The following is a 14036-nucleotide window of genomic DNA, read 5'->3' as shown; positions in this document are numbered from 1 at the left end:
CGTGTGTCGTGCACAATTGCAAGTGTGCTTTTCTTGTTGCTTTCTAAGTTGCTGCGTTAAAAAAAAGAAAAAGGAATTGTCTTTTTTGTTTATGACGTGTGTTGTTGGTCATAACGAAGGGAAAATAAGGGATTGAAAGTGTAATTTGGTTTTCAAGTGCTGCTCTCTGTGTCTCTTGCAACTTGTGGTTCCGTAATTTGTTTGGTACTATAATTACTGTGTATCGGTGTCTCGTGAGTTATTACAATGGTGAATATAGGTTGGATTTTGGATTCCGGTGCAATCGATCATATGACTTTTGATAACAATTTATTTACTAGTATGACAACCAGTTCACGGAAGTGTATTGCAACTGCTAATGGAACAACATCACCAGTTTTGGGGGCCGGCACTGTGAACCTCACGCCAGCCCTTCCCCTTCATCACTGCCTACTTGTTCCCTCGTTGTCTCATAATTTTTTATCTATTCCTCAAGTTACTGAGCAATTAGATTGTGTTGTACTTATGTATCCAATGTTTTGTTTGCTTCAGGATATTCAGACCAAGGACATAATTGGGCGTGGCACTAAGAGAGAGGGGTTATATTATGTGGATGATGTCGTTCCTGGCAGAGCTAATGCAGTTCGAGCATCCCATACCAATAATTTACAAGAAGTTTGGTTATTGCATTGTCAGTTAGGACATGCTTCGTTTGGTTATTTGAGGCGTATGTTGCCTAATTTATTTCATGAAATAAAAGTATCAGACTTACATTGTGAGGTATGTATTCTCGCGGAGAGTCATCGCGCTTCGTTTCCTCCTAGTATGAATAAAAGATTATTTCCTTTTGAACTTGTGCACTCTGATGTTTGGGGTCCCTCTCCTATTAGTAGTTTGTCTGGAATTAAATGGTTTGTTACCTTCGTTGATGATTGCACTCGTATGACTTGGATTTATGTGATGAAGAATAAAAGTGATGTGGGTATGGTGTTTCGATCATTCTCTCAAATGGTTGCAACACAATATTCCTTTGTTATTAAGGTTTTCCGCTTTGATAATGAAGGTGAGTATATTGGTTCCGAGTTGTCCGGCTTTCTTCGGGATCAAGGAATTCTACATGAGACTACTTGTCCTAATACCCCCACAACAAAATAGGGTTGCTGAAAGAAAGAACCGTCATATCTTGGAAACTGCCCGTGCCTTGCTCATTGGTGCATCTGTACCTAAACAGTTCTGGCCTGAAGCTGTCACCTATGTCGTGTATGTGATTAACCGTATGTCATCCCGGGTTGTGGATTTTCGTACACCTCTCCAAGTATTGAAAGAGTTTGTTCCAGTAGTGTCAACTAATACTCTTTCTCCTCGTGTATTTGGGTGTGTAGCCTATGTTCACATTCACAAGATTCATCATAGTAAGCTCGATCCATGTGCTCACCGGTGTGTTTTTCTAGGATTTGCTCCTCATCAGAAATGGTATAAGTGCTACCACCTTGAAACTTGTCATATGTATGTAACTATAGATGTTACCTTTTTCTGAATCCGAGTTCTTTTATGCTTCGACTCCATCACCTTCCGATCACCCGGGGGAGAATATGAGTGGTGATCTTGGGTGGTTGGAAATATGTAGCTCATGGGGAGTATTTATTGACAAAATAAGCTGTGAAAGTTCTCGGCAAGACACTGCCGAGAATGGAGACAGTGAATCTCCGCAAGACACTGCCGAGAATGTGAGTATCATTCAACCAAGTAGCACTGCACCATTTTAGTCTTCTCGGCAATGTGCTGCCGAGTGTGATGCAAAGTGTCAGCAGGGAGTTATCGAACTAGTTTCACTGCTCAGCAACCATTAGATACCGAACCTGCAACTCCCTCTCTCTCAAGCTTAATAGTTCCACCCAATATGTCTTCTCTGAATATTCCTGAGGTAAGTACTACTGATGCTCATGTAACTAATCCAGATAATGTTATGAGTACATATAAGTTGCTGCCAAGGCAAAATCGTGGTGTTCCTCCTGACAGGTTTTCTCCTGAAGGAAAAGTGAAGTATCCAATAGCTAATTATGTGTCATGCCCAAACCTTGCACCAGAACGTTAAGCCTGGGTAAACAATGTGGAAGCAATCCAAGCACCAACCCGAGTTGAGGAGGCCTTGAGGGATCCTAAATGGGCTGCTGCGATGGATGAGGAAATGATGGCACTACATAAGAATAATACATGGGAGGTAATTGAGCTACCTAAAGGGAAGAAACCAGTTGGGTGTAGATGGGTCCTACGATCAAATACAAGGCAGACGAATCGGTAGACAGGTATAAAGCAAGGTTAGTAGCAAAAGGCTATACTCAAACTTATGGTGTTGATTATTAGGAAACTTTTTCTCCAGTAGCGAAGATAAATACAGTACGAGTTTTGATTTCTTTAACTGCAAACTTGAATTGGCCACTAAAACAGTTTGAAGTGAAAAATGCTTTTCTTCATGGGCACTTGGAAAAAGAGGTATTTATGGATTTTCCTCCTGGGTACAATGCTAGAGGGAAAATCGGAGTATGTAGGTTGCAAAAGTCACTCTACGGACTTAAGCAATCGTCTCGTGCGTGGTTTGGTAGATTAACCCAAGTTATGAGGCGGATTGGGTATTATCATAGTCACTCAGATCATACATTATTTGTGAAACGGGAAAGTGGTAAAGTGACAGCCTTAATTATTTATGTGGATGACATGATAATAACAGGTGATGATTCAGAAGATATGATGAAGCTAGAACAAAACCTTGTTGCCGAGTTCGAGATGAAGAATTTAGGAGATTTGAAATATTTTCTTGGCGTAGAAATTGCTCAGTCGTCTAAAGGTATTTTCTTGTCTCAACGTAAATATGTTCTGAATTTATTAAAGGAAACAGGAATGCTGGGATGTAAGCCTGTGGACACTCCTATCGTAGAGAAACATTATTTGGGGATTTATCCAGATCAGGAACCGGTTGACAGAGGTAGATATCAAAGACTAGTAGGGAGGCTGATTTATATTTCTCACACTCGTCTAGATATTTCCTATGCTGTAAGTGTGGTTAGTCAGTTTATGCAGTCACCAAGTGTGGATCATATGGCGGCAGTAATGAGAATCTTGGCATATTTAAAGTCTGCCCCTGGTAAAGGAATTTTGTATGAATGTCATGGACATATGAGGTTTGAGGGATTTACTGATGCTAATTGGGCAAGTGATGTGACTGGTAGACGGTCTACATCTGGGTATTTTACTTTTGTTGGAGGTAATTTGGTTACATGGCGAAGCAAGAAGCAGAATGTGGTATCACAGTCTTCTACCGAAGCCGAGTATAGGGGTATGGCACATGGTGTGTGTGAGATTCTTTGGCTACGAAAGTTACTTTGGAGTCTTGGTTTTAAGCAGGAGGCAATGAAGTTGTATTGTGATAATAAGTTTGTCAGGGAAATAGCCGAGAATTCAGTACAGCATGACAGGACTAAGCATGTTGAGGTTGATAGACATTTTATCAAAGAAAAACTGGAGAAAAAGAGTATGTCAATACCGTTTGTGAATTCAAAAGAACAACTTGCAGATATCCTTACCCATGCCGTGTGTAGTAGAAGATTTGGTAATTCACTTGTCAAGTTGGGCATGAGTAATATCTATGCTCCAACTTGAGGGGGAGTATTGGAATAAGTCAATATTTAGAAGAAAAGGAATGTAAATATTTTGTAATTATTAGAGTCATGTTTTAGGAAGGATATTGTGTCCTTTACTTTGTTTGCTTTTGTAACAAAGATTGTATGTACTATTTATTCAGAATATGCAATACATGAAAATTAAGCTGTAAATTTCAATTAATATGTCGTTTGTTGATACATTGACAATGTCAAATAATAGCACTCCTATTGTAATAACGAGACCAAAACTCTTAATTGCTCACCTTAAGTGAAGAGGGTTTAGGAAAACGACGCAATTGGAGGCCACTACAACGCTAGAATTTGGTTTTGAATTAGTCGACTAGCTAGATTTGGGTGCCCCAAGGCTCACCCGCGATCGGAGTTGAAAGAATGGGGAGTTGTGGTGACGCTGGTTCCACTGCAAGAGAGATATCAAGAAGGAAGGTTTGTGTTCGTGGCGGGAATTCCCGCGGGGGATGCTTCCTGTCCGACGATCAGACAGCTCCCCGAGAGGTCGGCGCCGGTTGATGCTTTCTGTCGGGCTCCTGCTTTACTGGCGGGCTTGTCGGGCAAGTCTGAAAGAGAAGGACAGAGTTAACTTTGAAAGGTGCCTTTGTGAGGCCTTAGGTGTAGGCCTTGAGGCTTCACAATCAAGATTAACCTTTAAGTGCTCAGGTGTGCCACTGCCATCTTCAGCATGGCAGATGTAGAACGGATGTTTGAGTTTAATTATATATTCAAGAGACTACGTTTAGTTATTGACAGGTGCCTTTGTGGGGCCTTAGGTGTAGGCCTTGAGGCTTCCCATAAATAACTAACCAAGTACTCGAACACATAAAGTTCCTTTTCTTGGTTATATGGGTCTTATAACCATCATACTTCTTATTACCAGCGTACACAGAGCAGAATGAATCCAAATGGGTGCCTTTGTGGGGCCTTGAATAGGCCTTGAGGCTTCCCATCAGAATCCCTTCTATACTCAATGTTCTTGTTCGAGAAACAGGATGAATCCAAATAGGTGCCTTTGTGGGGCCTTAGGTGTAGGCCTTGAGGCTTCCCATCAGAATTCATCCCGTCCCTGAACGTTATATGGTAATCATAATATAACAGCAATAAAACTAAGTGACAGGTCGATTACTTGCGCCCCAAGTAACTTCGGACTTCTTGTTATCAAAGCTTGTAGCGAATGGGTTAAGTCCACATCAGGTTCTTTTTTATGCCTTGAGGCCAAGGACTTTTAAGGTGATCAAATCTTATATGCCCGAGGGCTTAAAACTTAGATCTAACTTGAACTGTGGAAACATATTCAAATCGGATTCAAGCACTGAGAGAACATTTTAATAGCCATATTACTAGAAATAACTTGGATACAATTTGTAGTATATAACATATTGCTAGGTTAATGAATAAAAAGATAAAAACAAAGAGGGTCGGGCAAGGTTTAACCTTGTCGGGCAATGCTGATCGTCTTGCAAGAGGTTTGAAAGCTTAGAAAAAGGACTGGGAGGTGAGTTTACAGAAAAGAGATCGATACTATAGCAAGAGTTGAGCAGGGTAGCAGAGCTATTACAAAAAGGGTTATCCCGAAATGGATGAAGGCTTGGGCTGACTACAGCTTCGTTCTGAAGGCAAATCTGGCTTTGAGCAGAGTTTGTGCTTGTATTTGTTTGTTTGAGTGTCTTTGATTCTGGACCTCTCTTTCTCCTTTTATAGACACCTTGGCTTGGCCTCATGTAGCAACAACCTTGCCCGAATGCAGTTTTGAAGGGTAGTGACTCATCAGCTATTTTACTTGCACTGCCATCTAAAAGTACTTTTTGGGCTGTATAGCTGGCTGGTCTATACCACTTGTTCTTTGGGTAGATGAGCAAGTGGTCTGCATGGCCTGCACCTGGTCGAAAATGAGCTTCTCCTATCTTTTAGACTTTGGCTGGGTTTTAACTGGGCCTCCGAGTTCCTTTCCCCTTTAGGCTGCTCTTTAGGCCAACTTCCCCCAAGCCCAAAGTTTAAGTTTTGATCCAAATAGTGCCCCCTTCAATTGATATTTAGCCTGGAATTCCAGGCGCCAATATTAATTGAATATCTGCATGCGTCTGCGCCCTTACTCTTGGAACTTGTACCTTCTGATTGAAATTAACGCCATCCAGAGTCTTTCGATCTTCCCACGACCTTTAAACTACCTTCTGACATTCCTATAAATTCTGGTTCTCCCCACAAATCATCATCGACCTTATCTTTTATCCGCTCCAAGTGTTTCTGCTTCCTTAGTTTTCTTCCAAAACTGTGAAATGAGTTCTTCAGAGTTTAAGTGGGGTTTCTTAAAACTCCTTTTTCGTGAGAAAAAGATTTCTCATCAGACAACTACTATCCCCAACACCTTTGGTCGATCACCCCGCTATCTCCAACACCCTTGGTCAGGCGGTTTCCTCACGACGGCTTGCCTTCCTGCTTGCCGTCATGATAAATCAGGCTTCACCATCACATGTGGTGGTGATTCTGCCTGAGGATCCCCTACCAGGCACGTCTTGGCCGCACAACCCGATCACCTGATCAGGTCCTATCCAGGAAGACATCGGAAGACCAATCAAGAATAACATTGTATCAGAAGAAATCAAATGTAGTACTTAGGATTTGGATCTGTTTGTAAATATCACCAATTTGTCGAAATGAAATAAACATTGTCTTAGCAGCTTTTTGTTTTTCTGTCTTCTTTTGAATGGTTGGTGATCATACACTGCACCTTGATATTCCGACATCTGCTTTACCTTGCATCCTCTTCAATGTAACAATCTCTAACATCCCATAATGTAGGACAATATTTTTTCAAGAATTTAACATTAATGGGATGTTTCTGCCGATTTCCTTCGAGATCCGCCAAGTAATACCCCCCTTTGTTTAACACTTGACTAATTATGAAAGGACCCTCCCATGTCGGGCTCCACTTTCCAAAGCCCCTAAGCTGAGCTCCTAGAGGGAGGACTGTCTTCCATACTAAATCTCCCTCCCTAAAAGACTTCATCTTCACCTTCTTGTTATAAGCTCGGGCAACAGCTTTCTTTCCTTCTTGAATCTGATTCAAGGCTTCAATTCAGGCTACATCTAAGTCTTCAATTCCTTGACACATGGCTTCGATGTATTCCTCCCTGTGTAACCCAAACTGATTTTGAATTCTGACAGAACTTACGTTGATCTCCATGGGAAGCACTGCATCTTGCCCGAAGGTTAAAGCATAAGGAGTTGTGCCTGTTCCTGCCCTCCTGGAAGTTCTGTATGCCCACAAAGTGTTTCCCAGCCTTTCATGCCACTTTTCTGGACTCTCAATCACCATTCTTTTAATAATGTTTACCAAAATCTTGTTGCTGGATTCTGCCTGGCCATTTGACTGTGGGTAGTAAGGACTGGACTGAATCATCTTTATTTTGTATTTTCTTGCAAATTCTTCAACTTCCTTTGAGATAAAAGATGGCCCTCGATCAGTCACAATAGTTTTCGGCACCCAAAATCTATGCAGAATCTTGGTCTCAATGAAATTCTTGACTGTGGCTGAGGTTATGGATTTTACCGCCGATGCTTCTACCCATTTGGTGAAGTAATCTGTTGCCACAATTATGAAAGTGTGCCCCTTACTAGAAGCTGGATATATCTGCCTGATGAAATCCATCGCCCATCCTCGGAAGGGCCATGGCTTGACTACTGGATTCAAAGGTACAGGGGGTACATGTTGGAGATGACCGTGCCTTTGACATTCCTCACACCCTCGGGCATAAGACTTGCAATCCTTTTCCATGTTGGGCCAAAAATAACCATATCGCCTAAGCAACCACCTCATCTTTGTCCCCGCCTGATGTGCTCCACATACTCCTTCATGTACTTCAGCCATTACTCTCATAGACTCTTCTTGGCCTAAGCATTTTAGTAATAACCCGTCTGGAGTTTTCCTTAGTAAGTCTTTCGCCCATAAGACATACTTAGTTGCTTGCTGTCGGTTCGTCTTGCTGGTAGGTGAAGAGGGATCATTCAAATGAAGGATGATGGGCGATCTCCAATCTTCTTCCTCAATCTCCTGAACCATTATATCCAGGCTGAATCCCTTTTCCAAGATAGAAGGAAGATTTCTCCTTTGAATCTCAACATCTAACCCACATCTTCTCTCCTGTATTGGTATGCCTAAGGCTAATTGTGCCATCTCATTGGCTGCTAAGTTGGCTCCCCGGGGAACATGACTCACCGATATCTCGGAATCCCAATAACTCAGCAATTGCGTAGCCATCAAATAATATCCGGCCATAGTGATATGTCTGCACTTGAACTCCCCATTTAGCTGGTTTATTACCAATTCTGAATCACCAAACACCTCAACTTCCATTGCCCCCAGATCCATCAAGATTTCCAAACCAATTATTAAGGCCTCGTACTCTGCCCGATTGTTGGTATTCCCTTGATAATCCAAGAGAAATGAGTAATGATGATAAATCCCCTGAGGGTTGATAATCACAACCCCAGCTCCTGAAGCCTTCTGAGTATAAGAACCATCAAAATACAGCTTCCAAGGAGTAATCCACAAACCAGCCACTCTTCTTATCTCCTGCTGGATCCATTCCTCTTTGCCCGATATCCCTTTGCCTGGCAGGATCCATACATTAGTAACTTCCAAGGTTCCTGGTATATTGATTATCTCATCTCGGGATTCTTGATGCTCCACCAAGAAGTCAGCAATTGCTTGGCCTTTTACTGCCCTTTGGGGAACATACTGGAAGCTGAACTCTAATAATGCTAGAATCCATTTCCCAATCCTCCCTGTTAACATTGGCTTTGACAACATGTACTTTATCACATCTGTCTTGGCGATGATGTGCACGTGACAAGGTAACATGTAATGCATTAGCTTATTAGCAGTAAAATACAGAGCTAAGCATAATTTCTCTACTGGAGAATACCTTGTTTCTACCTCGGTTAGAATTCTACTGAGGTAATACACTGCCTGCTCTTTCCCGCCTTTATTATTCTGAGCCAGCAAACTCCCAATTGATTTATCTGAGGCTGAGATATAGAGCTTTAAGGGTTTTCCTCTCTGAGGTGGTACCAATACTAGAGGAGAAGTCAAATAAGCTTTGATACCATCAAAAGCCTCTTGATGCGGTGGTCCCCACTTGAAATTATCTTTATCCTTCAATCTTAATAAAGGAGTCAGCGGCTGGATCTTGCCCGCCAGGTTGGCAATGAATCTTCTTAAGAAATTAATTTTTCCCAACAGCCTCTGAAGTTGCACTTTGTTGGTGGGTGAAGGTGACTCCATTATTGCCCGATCTTTATTCTTGTCCACTTCTACCCCTCGTTAATGAACCAAGAATCCCAAGAAATTGCCCGCTCTTACTCCAAACGCACACTTCTTTGGATTCATCTTCAATTTGTGGACCCTCATTCTTGTTAGTGCCTGCCTGAGGTCCCTCAGATGTTGTTCTTCTGTCTTAGATTTCACCACGATGTCATCAATATACACCTCCATATTATGGCCAATCAGATCATGAAAGATGGCATTCATCGCCCTTTGGTAGGTTGCACCAGCGTTCTTGAGCCCGAAAGGCATGACCAGATATTCATATGCCCCCCACATGCCCGAGGCACCTAAAAACTGTTTTATGTATATCTTCCGGAGCCATCTTTATCTGATTATACCCGGAATTTCCATTCATAAAAGATAAAACTTTGTGTTTTGCTACTGCATCTATGGACAGATCAGTCATAGGCATAGGATATTCATCTTTAGGTGTAGCGCCATTAATATTTCTGTAATCAACATAACATCGTACTGCTTTTGTTACAGCTTTTAAAACGGGTACAATGTTGGCTAACCACTCCACATATTTGGCTGGCCTGATAAATCCGGCTTTTACAAGCCTCTCAATTTCTTCTTTAACCTTCTCTTCTATCTCTTTCGACATCCTTTGTGGTGCTTGCTTAACCGGCTTATATCCTTCGTTGATGGGCATTCTATGTTCCACCAAGGTTGCATCTAAACTTGGCATTTCAGTGTAATGCCAAGCAAAATAATCTCTAAATTCTTGCAAGAGACAGATAATTTATGCCCGATCTTCTCTCTCCAATAAACCACTAATTTATATTGGTCTCGGGTCCTCCTTTGTTCCTAGCTTAATAACTTCCAAAGGATCTTGGACCTCCGGTGGTGGCTTATCAGGTTCTGCACACAAAAATTCAACTAGCTTCGGGCTCTTGGGCAAGTCGTCTGGCTCATCTAGGTCATATATACACTCGGCCATTTGAATGGCCCTTTTCCAATTCTTTTTGACAAGATTCCTCACTGCTTTCGTCCTGGCTGGTTGAAGCTTCCACCTGCCATTCATGCTCTTCTCTGTCTAAGAGCTCATTTTCTTGTCTTCTTTCTTTCTCATACACCAACAGTCGTTTAATCAGGGATCTGACTGCCATTACCTGATCTTTCTTTTTTTGTTCTATCATTGATGGTGTAAGGGTGTTGGGATAATAAAGGGTCTATCCCACTCCTCTCTAGTAAGGAGTATCCCTTGTTCTAGAAGCTTTTGGGCCGTCACCTTGGTAGGCCGGCCGTTCTCATATGCTCCCAAACACTTCAAGATTCCTACGTTGGGATTGTCGAAACTTGCTTCCGCTATATTAGCTGTGGGAAGAAATGGTCGTGATTCTGCCTCTACCATCTCCCAAAAGCCTGGCTCTTCTGCACTTGCCTCATTATACACAGCCACTTGTTGATGTAGGGTGGAGGGTGGATGGTACAGCAAGACTTTGGTGGATCCAATCCCTTCCAAGTAAGGCTCCATAGGTGGAGGTGCAGTCCACCATAAAGAACGCAAGCATAATCTGTTTAGACCTCAGATCTACTTCCAAAGGCAATATCCCAAGAGTCTTGGTGATAGCGCCCGAGAAACTAGAAACTGTGAGGTTTGTAGGAGTAAGATCCTTTGTGCCTCTCCCCAACTTTTTCATCTGCTTAGCTGGTAACACATTAACAGCTGCCCCTCCATCAATCAAAATCCTTCTGAAGGGCACCTCCTCCAGATGAGTTGTTACATATATGGGTTTCAAATGATTGGCAAGTGAAATGGTCGGGCGGCTGAACACCATTTTGTCTGTGTAGATCCTTAAAGGACCCTCTTTGGATGCTTCAGATGATGCATCTTTTCCCAACTCTCATTTTTCCGTTACCTCCATATTAACATGAGTCATCATTGGCTCAGTTGTTACATAATCTCCTTCCATGGCGGCGGGCTGATCGGGTTGGGCAACAAACATAGCAAATAGCACATATGCCATGTTTATATAAAAGTTGCTAGGCTCTGGCAGTTCCTCTTTTCTGCTCCCAATCTGGTCCATGAACTCATCCAACCATGCCATAGCATCTGGTGGAAGCAGTGGTTCTGGTGCCCCCTCCAAATGATTCACACTTGGGCATGGTGTTTGTTTTGGAACTTCCCCGAAGGGGTCCCCTAATGACGGAGAAGGTTGTTTTTTCTTAGGGGAGACAGTTCCAAAGCAAATAGGCTGCTCTGCCGTCCATCCGGGAGTTGGCACCAGAACCATATCTTTTTAAGCTCTCTTCAAGATTCTATATTTCCCAGGGTACAAGCTTGGTGGCACATGATTTCCTTCGCCCTCAATCTTGATGTTAGCCCTTTCCACCGCCTTCTTACTTCTCCAGCGGAGCTGACTGCTCCCTCTAGACGACGTTTTCTCTAACTTTTGATTTTTGGAAGCTTCCGACGCCGCTGGGGTTTTCAAGGAATTCATGTAGGCTTTATGTTGCCTCTGAACCCTTCTGACCATAGAGGCCCCCATTTGCTTAACGGGCTGTCCATTCTTTCCGACCACATACCATTTTCGTCTGAGGCGGGCAGGATTATCCTTTGTGACAGGGTTTGTTTTCCTGTCACTCCTCCTGACTTCTCTTCCCATATGGCCGTACTGAGAGTGCCCTACACTTCTTTCTTTTGGCTTCTTGGCATCTTTATCCTCTGCTTCCTCAGAAACCTCATGGTTACGAAAGATTTCTGATAAAGCCCTTGGTTGGGAATCACCTCCTAGCCGCTGAAAGACACTTCGGGAGGTATCCCTTCCTGTAATCCGCCGAGCCTTCTCTTGTGCCTCTTTTCTCTTTTGCTCTTCATTTCTTCTGATCAGTTCATGATCTATGAAGGCTCCTGTGGGTGGTATTTCGAGCTCACACTCGCATTGGCACTTACTGCACAGCACTCTTCCTTTGAATATGGCAGCTTTTGGATATTCGGGCAAGTTAACCACCCTCTTTATGGGTTTTTCAACCAGTCTTCTTTCTTCTTCTCTGGTGACCTTCTCTTTTCCCTTCTCTGCCCAGGCCATACTGATCATATTGATAGGGGCTTCTGAGAAGGGATCCGTATGTTTATCCATCACCGCAGCTTCTTCTAGTTGATTGATTTTAAGCCCCCCCTTTTTCCCTATCACTTTTCTCCCCAAGATGAGGTAAATTCATAGGAATAAGTGGTCTTAGAACCGGGTCATCTTCTTTTCTGGAGCCTGCAGAGGTGTTCTCCAGTCTTTGTAGCATGTGCAACAAAGCAGTTTGGAAATCTTCTGATCCTTTTGACATATTGCTTTGATCTGAAAGTCCCACTGGGAGTGCCAAAACTATGTTCGTGGTGGGAATTCCCGCGGGGGATGCTTCCTGTCCGACGAGCACACAGCTCCCCGAGAGGTTGACGCCGGTTGATGTTTTCTGTCGGGCTCCTGCTTTACTGGCGGGCTTGTCGGGCAAGGCTTGTCGGGCAAGTCTGAAAGAGAAGAACAGAGTTAACTTTGAAATGTGCCTTTGTGAGGCCTTAGGTGTAGGCCTTGAGGCTTCACAATCAAGATTAACCTTTAAATGCTCAGGCATGCCACTGCCATCTTCAGCATGGCAGATGTAGAACGGATGTTTGAGTTTAATTATATATTCGAGAGACTACGTTTAGTTATTGACAGGTGCCTTTGTGGGGCCTTAAGTGTAGGCCTTGAGGCTTCCCATAAATAACTAACCAAGTACTCGAACACATAAAGTTCCTTTTCTTGGTTATATGGGTCTTATAACCATCATACTTCTTATTACCAGCGTACACAGAGCAGAATGAATCCAAATGGGTGCCTTTGTGGGGCCTTGAATAGGCCTTGAGGCTTCCCATCAAAATCCCTTCTATACTCAATGTTCTTGTCCGAGAAACAGGATGAATCCAAATAGGTGCCTTTGTGGGGCCTTAGGTATAGGCCTTGAGGCTTCCCATCAGAATTCATCTCGTCCCCAAACGTTATATGGTAATCATAATATAACAGCAATAAAACTAAGTGACAGGTCGATTACTTGCGCCCCAAGTAACTTCGGACTTCTTGTTATCAAAGCTTGTAGTGGATGGGTTAAGTCCACATCAGGTTCTTTTTTATGCCTTGAGGCCAAGGACTTTTAGGGTGATCAAATCTTATATGCCCAAGGGCTTAGAACTTAGATCTAACTTGAACTGTGGAAACATATTCAAATCGGATTCAAGCACTGAGAGAACCTTTTAATAGCCATATTACTAGAAATAACTTGGATACAATTTGTAGTATATAACATATTGCTAGGTTAATGAATAAAAAGATAAAAACAAAGAGGGTCGGGCAAGGCTGATCGTCTTGCAAGAGGTTTGAAAGCTTAGAAAAAGGATTGGGAGGTGAGTTTACAGAAAAGAGATCGATACTACAGCAAGAGTTGAGCAGGGTAACAGAGCTATTACAAAAAGGGTTATCCAGAAAGGGATGAAGGCTTAGGATGACTACAGCTTCGTTCCGAAGGCAAATCTGGCTTTAAGCAGAGTTTGTGCTTTTATTTGTTTGTTTGAGTGTCTTTGATTCTGACCTCTCTTTCTCCTTTTATAGGCACCTTGGCTTAGCCTTCTGTAGCAACAACCTTGCCCGAATGCAGTTTTGAAAGGTAGTGACTCATCAACTATTTTACTTGCACTGCCATCTAAAAGTACTTTTTGGGCTGTATAGCTGGCTGGTCTATACCACTTGGCCTTTGGGTAGATGAGCAAGTGGTCTGCATGGCCTGCACCTGGTCGGAAATGAGCTTCTCCTATCTTCTGGACTTTGGCTGGGTTTTGACTGGGCCTCCGAGTTCCTTTCCCCTTTAGGCTGCTCTTTAGGCCAACTTCCCCCAAGCCCAAAGTTTAAGTTTTGATCCAAACAGTTTGCAGGTGAAAAAGGGCGAGGAAGAGAGAGGGTTGGTGCTGTTGTTCTCTCTTTCTGACAGCTGAAGAGCTCAATATCAGATACTTAACACATATGGCCGATGGGCACTATCGTATTTCCACTGTACAGGACCAAAAAAAATAGAGGAGAGAAATATTAAAATTG

Source organism: Malus sylvestris, chromosome 11 (assembly GCF_916048215.2).
Source record: "Malus sylvestris chromosome 11, drMalSylv7.2, whole genome shotgun sequence".
In the NCBI taxonomy this organism is placed as follows: Eukaryota; Viridiplantae; Streptophyta; class Magnoliopsida; order Rosales; family Rosaceae; genus Malus; species Malus sylvestris.
The sequence above is the reverse complement of the archived record's forward strand: the minus strand, read 5'-3'. Positions refer to the sequence as shown.